A 6,367-nucleotide genomic window follows, 5' to 3' on the forward strand; every position below is an offset into this window, starting at 1 on the left:
GGATTTTGATAAGTTTAAATTTGATATCTTTTTTTTTACAAAAGATTGTTGCGCTAATATTCTTCATTTTGGTTATGTGGTGTTACTCATAACAATTGATCATAATATTGATGAAATGCCAAATGATATTTGATCGGTTTGTGATACGAAACCATGTTTTAATTAGTGTTCATATCAAGTTGTGTCCTTTTTTGGATTTTGGAAGTTAATATGTGACATCTTATTTCCTTTTTCAAAAATTGTTGTGCCAATATCCTTCATTTTGGTTACGTAGTGTTACTCATAGCAATTCATCATAGTATCGATGAAATGTCATAATGATATTGATCAGATTATGAAGTCAAACTTTGTTTTGGTTATGTTTATATCAAGTTGCAACCTTTTTTGGATTTTGAAAGTCAAAATGTGATATATTATTTCCTTTTTCAAAGATTGGTGTGCTAATATTTCTCAACTTGGAGATCCTTAACAAGTATTATGTGGCTGTTTTGATTGCTGTTTAGACCTTATTTATATACTAACTATCTACATATTGTTTTCTGTCTTTGTTCTTATTGGTGAAAGAACAGATGGCAAGAAGCAGGGTTGGAATCAAGGAAAGTAATCAAGGAAGGATTAAACAAAGAGATTCAGATTCAGATGAGTCGGATGAGGAGTATAAGGTGACTGATGATGAGGATCTTGATGAGTCAGATGAATGTTATTCTTTAGATGGCGAGGAATCAGAAGAGATATCGGCTGGATTTGGAAAGTCAAAGAGAGTTTCTAAATCTAGATTAAGAAATAACAGAAGTGCTTCAGGTAAAAAGGCAAATAGGGTTATGAAGCCTCGTAAAAGGAGAAAAGTTTCTTATACAGAAGATGAGGATGATGATGAAGATGATGCAGATTTTATGTCTTTTGATAGGGATACTCATAAAGTAAATAAGCATAGGGAAAAGAAGAGGGTTTCATATTCAGAAGACGACGATGATGAGGAGGATGATGCCGATTTTATGTCTATGGACAGGAAAGCTAACCGGGTAAATAATACTAGGGGAAAGAAGAGGGTTTCATATACAGAAGATGATGATGATGATGATGATGATGATGATTATGATCATCATGATGATGATGCCGGTGGTGATGATGAAGATGATGAAGAATTTTTGTTTTCAGATAGAAACAGAAAACAGAGACGGAAGCCTCGGGGAAAAAAGAGGGTTTCATATACAGAAGAGGAAGATGGTGGTGATGATGACGAGGAGGATGTGTTTTCAGGTAGGAACAGAAAACAAAGAAATAAGCATCGGGAAAATAAGAGGGTTGTATATACAGAAGAAGATGGTGATGCTGATGAAGATTATCTAGACTTCGTGTCTTCTGATAGAGAAGCTAATCAGGTAAACAAGCCTTTAGAAAATAGGGCTTCATATACAGAAGTGGATGATGGTGGTGGTAATGGTGATGGGGGTGGTGATTTTGGAAATAATGGTGATGGTGGCGGTAATGATGGTAATAGTGGTGATGATGATGATGTTGATGAGGACTATAAAGAATTTGGGTTTTCAGGTAGAAACAGAAGACAGAGAACAAAGCCTCGGGAAAAGAAGATGGTTGTATACACAGATGATGATGAGGCGGAGGTCGGTGATGAAGATGATGCAGATTTTATGTCTTCGGATAGGAAAGCTAAACAAATAAAGAAGCTTACAGCGATGAAGAGGGATTCTTATCCAGAAATGTCGGATGATGATGATGATGATGATGATGATGATGATGATGATGATGTTGATCATGATGACGATGATGATGAAGATCATGAAGAGGATGAGGATGAGGATGACTATGAAGAATTTGTGTCTTCAGGTAGAAAGAGAAACCAAAGAAAAAGGCCTCAAGAAAAGAAGGTTGTATATACAGAAGATGATGAGGATGATGATTATGATGACGACGATGATGATTTTATGTATTCAGGTAGGAAAGTAAACCAAAGAAAGAATACTCATGGGAAGAGTGAAGTTCATACACAGAAGAAGAAGATGATGATAATGATGATGATTCAGAGTTTATGTCCACAAGTAGAAAGAGAAACCAGATAAATAAGCGTCGGGAAAAGAGGATAGTTTCTTACAAAGAAGACAATCAAGAAGAAGAAGACGAAAATGATGCAGAATTTAAGCTAAGCGAGAGTGATTTTGTTGATGACGAAGACGAAACTCCAAAGACAAAGAAAAACAAGATAGTTAAGTCTCATCCACATAAAAAGACTGTTCGTGGAGCACACAAAAAGACCAAAAAACCTAAACAAAAAAATCACAACAAAACCAATACAGAAAACCGAAGCAAGGCCACTAAAAGACGAAAAAAGAAGCCAGACTGGCAAAAATCGAAGGCAGAATCTGAATCCGATTCTGATTTTGTTAATACTGCATCATCCGATCACGAGTACACAATCTCAGAAGAAGAAAGAGAGCAAATGAGAGAAGCTAGGGTTTACTGTGCCAATTTAAGAGCTAAATTGAGAAACCAAGAAAAGCAACCGGCATATGAACAAAAGAAGTATCCCATACGAAAAGGCAAAGAGAAGATTGAAGACATGAAAGACGACATAGGAAAACAGGTTTGTGGAATTTGTTTATCAGAAGAGCAAAAGAGAACCATGAGAGGTGTTTTAAACTGCTGCCGCCATTATTTCTGCTTTTCATGTATTATGGAATGGTCAAAGGTTGAATCACGTTGCCCTCTTTGCAAGCAAAGGTTTACAACAATAACAAAAGCTGCAAAGTCAGACACCGGGTTTGACTTACGGACTGTGGTCATACCCGTTCCTGAGTGCGACCAGGTTTGTTTTCAGTTGTCATTAATTTGGTAATCATATTTCTTGCATTACAATTAGGGGTGCAAACGAGCCTACACAAGATTGTTTAATAGATGAGCCCGAGTTTGAGTTTCAGTTATCAAGCTCAAGCAGGCCCGTGACGCTAAACGAGCATACAGTTTGAATTTTATGTATTAAATATATATTTATAATAATAGTTACTATATATAACTTAGGGGTGTCCATGAAACCAAAAAATCGATCTGTGACGGAAATACCAAACCCAAACAAAAATATCACGTGAAACCAAACCGAACCCGAACCGAAAAAACCGCAACTGAACGGTTTTCAAAAACACTAAAAAACCGAATTTTCAGCTTTTGGTTTGGTTTGAGCCCAAAACAGATCCATGCACACCCCTATTTAAAATTATGACGAACATAAATAATATATTGTATTTTTTATATATAAAAGTTATGGTGTTAATTTGTATAAAAAGTAATTATAAGTTTATATAAATTAATGAACAAATAATAAATGACGACCCGAGCATGAGTCGAGCTCGAGCTTGAAAACTACTCAGTAGCTGCTTGGGCTTTAGATATATAGCTTGAAATGAGCCACGCTCGAGCTCTTGTACTGTACATTAGTAGAACCTAGACAAACTCGGGATCAGCTCGTTTATGCCTCTATTTACAATCAAGCTCAATTTCATTACCATTTGTAACTTTTTTACAGGTTTATCAACCATCAGAGGAAGAACTAAGGGGATACCTCGATCCATACGAAAGTGTAATATGCACCGAATGCCATAACGGCGGAGACGATGCTTTAATGCTATTATGTGACATATGCGACTCATCCGCACACACCTTTTGTGTTGGGTTAGGTCGCGAAGTACCTGAAGGAAACTGGTACTGTGACGGTTGCAGACCAACTGTTTTTGGAACAATAAATTCAGATCTACCATCATCATCTCCAATCGCTGGTGGTTTTGATCTTAACGAGTTATATGTACCCGAAACACCATTAACACAACAAACAAGGGTTAATTCTGAACCTAACCCTGGTTCTATTGGAACGGTTGCAACTACATTAAGAGATAGACGAAGATTACATCGTCGGATGCATCATCAGTTTTTGAATAATAATAGTAATAATAGAATGAGTGATTTAAGTGGTAGAATGAGTGGACCGTCAGGTTCGTCTTCGGGGATTAGGTTATTTGGGTCTCAACTTGGTGAAGCTCGGGCTTCGGTTTCTCAAAATGATCATGTTTTTACTTCAGTGCATGATTCTAGTAACGTTTTTTCGATGCCAGATCAGTTTTTGGTACAAGGGCAGGGTTCAAATTTGGCTTCTGCTGATGTGGCATTGCAAGATCAGATCGTTGGGTTCTGCAATGATCCGCCCGTGCATTAACAGATTTACAGATCAAGCATTTGAGAGGTGAGTCGATGTGTTCAGTATTCGAATCGGACTCGAAATCCATTCAAACTGAATTCGAATCACAAGTTTGAATTCGAGTTTTCGGTTACTTGCATTTGAATATTTCAAACCGATTCTTCGAATAATCTGATATCACATTATATATATCTTTTGTGTAGCATATGAGCTTTTGGGTTCTCGCTAAGTTTTTTTGATATTATATATAATTTTATATTAGCTTAGAGATTTTATTTATTTATTTTTTTCACTTTTGCAGTTTTGAATTTTTTTTGTTTATTTATTTGAATTTGGTTTATTCCAATAGATCCGTATTTGATTAATGCTTATTTGAATTGGTTTTTGTGAATTTTATGCGAATTTGAATTCAGTATTACAATTTTCAAATAAAAGTAACCCGAATTCGATTAACACCGATTGTTGATGGTCCCATGAGTCTTTTAGTGACATGGTTTAAAAGAATTAATTTAGTCACATGGTTTTAAAAAATTCATTAGGAAATAAAATACATGAGTTTATTGTGTGATTTATGTATAATTGTATACAACTTGTTGAAAATGGACACTGCATCTTGTTGCAGGTTATCGGACCCTCGAGAACGTGGCAAGGCGGTCTTTGTGCACCATGTTAACTGCCGGAGGCTGGGTTGTTATAGGGGTGGTCGCGGTAAGCTTGCTGATAAGTGATTGGTTCTAAAATTATTCTTCTGTTTATCATTTACCATTCTTACAATTTTCTGATGCAATTAAACTGCCTGATTGTAATTTAAAAGTTTGTTGGAGGAAGTATTATGCTTTTCCAAAAGAAAAAAAAATGTTACTTGCTCAATAAGGGTACGAAGTTCATTTGCAAACTTGTTTTGATGTGGATTCCAATAAGCATTAGCTAAGCTCTAGAAGCTAGAGTATTTATGATAAGATATTATAACCACTAACCGCTTATTTAAAGTATACATAAACGTTGTCATTATAATAGAACTCGTGTTAATTAGGGCTGGCAATTCGTGTCTTAACAAGTTGGAAACGACGTGCTTAACACAAGTATTAAACATGAATACGACTCGTTTAACTACTTTATATATCATGACTATAAGTTTTAAATTGTATGTACCGATAAGAGAATATGATGAAGTCTAGCGTACTGATTCAAATTATTTAAGAAAATTAAAAATCATATACCTCACTTTTTTGCTTAACAGGTTTTATCTTATCTTTAACGTGTACCTAATTGCCGGTCCTAGTTTTAAATACATATAAAATTGACAAGGAAACTTGACTACATGTCAAATGACTGGAGCACGGGTAAAAGTATAAAACACAATGGCAGTGCAATAACTAATAGAATGAAGTGTTAAAATCGTCATTGATGTTTTGTCAATTATGCGATTTTCGTCCAAATATATTTTTTTTTCTCACAACTGGACCATTGACGTTTTTCAATTCTTTCCAATCATGTCCAATTTACTAACTTCGTTAAATTTTCCTATTAATTGTTGGGCATTTCTGTCTTTTTACAATTTATTTATGTTATTGTTTTTTTTAACTCAAATTCATGCCCATTCATCTTCATCTTTTATCCTATCTTTATTCATATTCATTATCCCACTCTCATCATTGTTGCAGGCAAGACTAGAGACATCCACCACCTCGCCGTTCACAACCACCATCACCATAGCCGCCCACAACCACCATCCCATTTTTTATACATGATTTGACGTCTCGGTCTTTATAATGTATTATTATATTAGTTTAATTTATCAAGGGCATTTTGGTAATTAATGTAAACTGCTCATTCGCCTAAATGTAAGACACATTCGTTATCTCATAACGAATGTGTCCATTTGTACTATGTAAATCACATTCGTTATCCTGATTAATGAATGTGATAACGAATGAAGGCTATTCGTGTAATGTAATCGGGATGAATGGCTTAGTGTCATTCGTGTCATTTAATGTAACGAATGAAGAGTCATTTGTTAAGGTATGTTTAACGAATGACTCATTATCTATATATAGCCCTGTGCATTATTCCTAATGTAATGAGAATTACTATTTTAAGATATTGCCTCGTTACTCTGCCGAATTCTCTCCAGACACACATACTAATTGTATTCTTTATTCA

At 35.2% G+C, this 6,367-nt stretch overlaps 1 pseudogene across 1 annotated transcript; it reads left to right on the forward strand.

Annotated features, from left to right (window-relative positions):
• The first annotated feature begins 543 nt into the window (after positions 1-543).
• LOC143564388 (uncharacterized) lies at positions 544-4,249 on the forward strand (annotated as a pseudogene). Its single transcript, XR_013140860.1, has 2 exons — positions 544-2,824; positions 3,539-4,249. The product of XR_013140860.1 is annotated as an uncharacterized LOC143564388 (transcript).
• Positions 4,250-6,367: the final 2,118 nt, after the last annotated feature.

Source organism: Bidens hawaiensis, unplaced genomic scaffold (assembly GCF_021521415.1).
Source record: "Bidens hawaiensis isolate Kalapana, Puna unplaced genomic scaffold, B.hawaiensis_p1.1 tig00021998_1, whole genome shotgun sequence".
Classification (NCBI taxonomy): Eukaryota; Viridiplantae; Streptophyta; class Magnoliopsida; order Asterales; family Asteraceae; genus Bidens; species Bidens hawaiensis.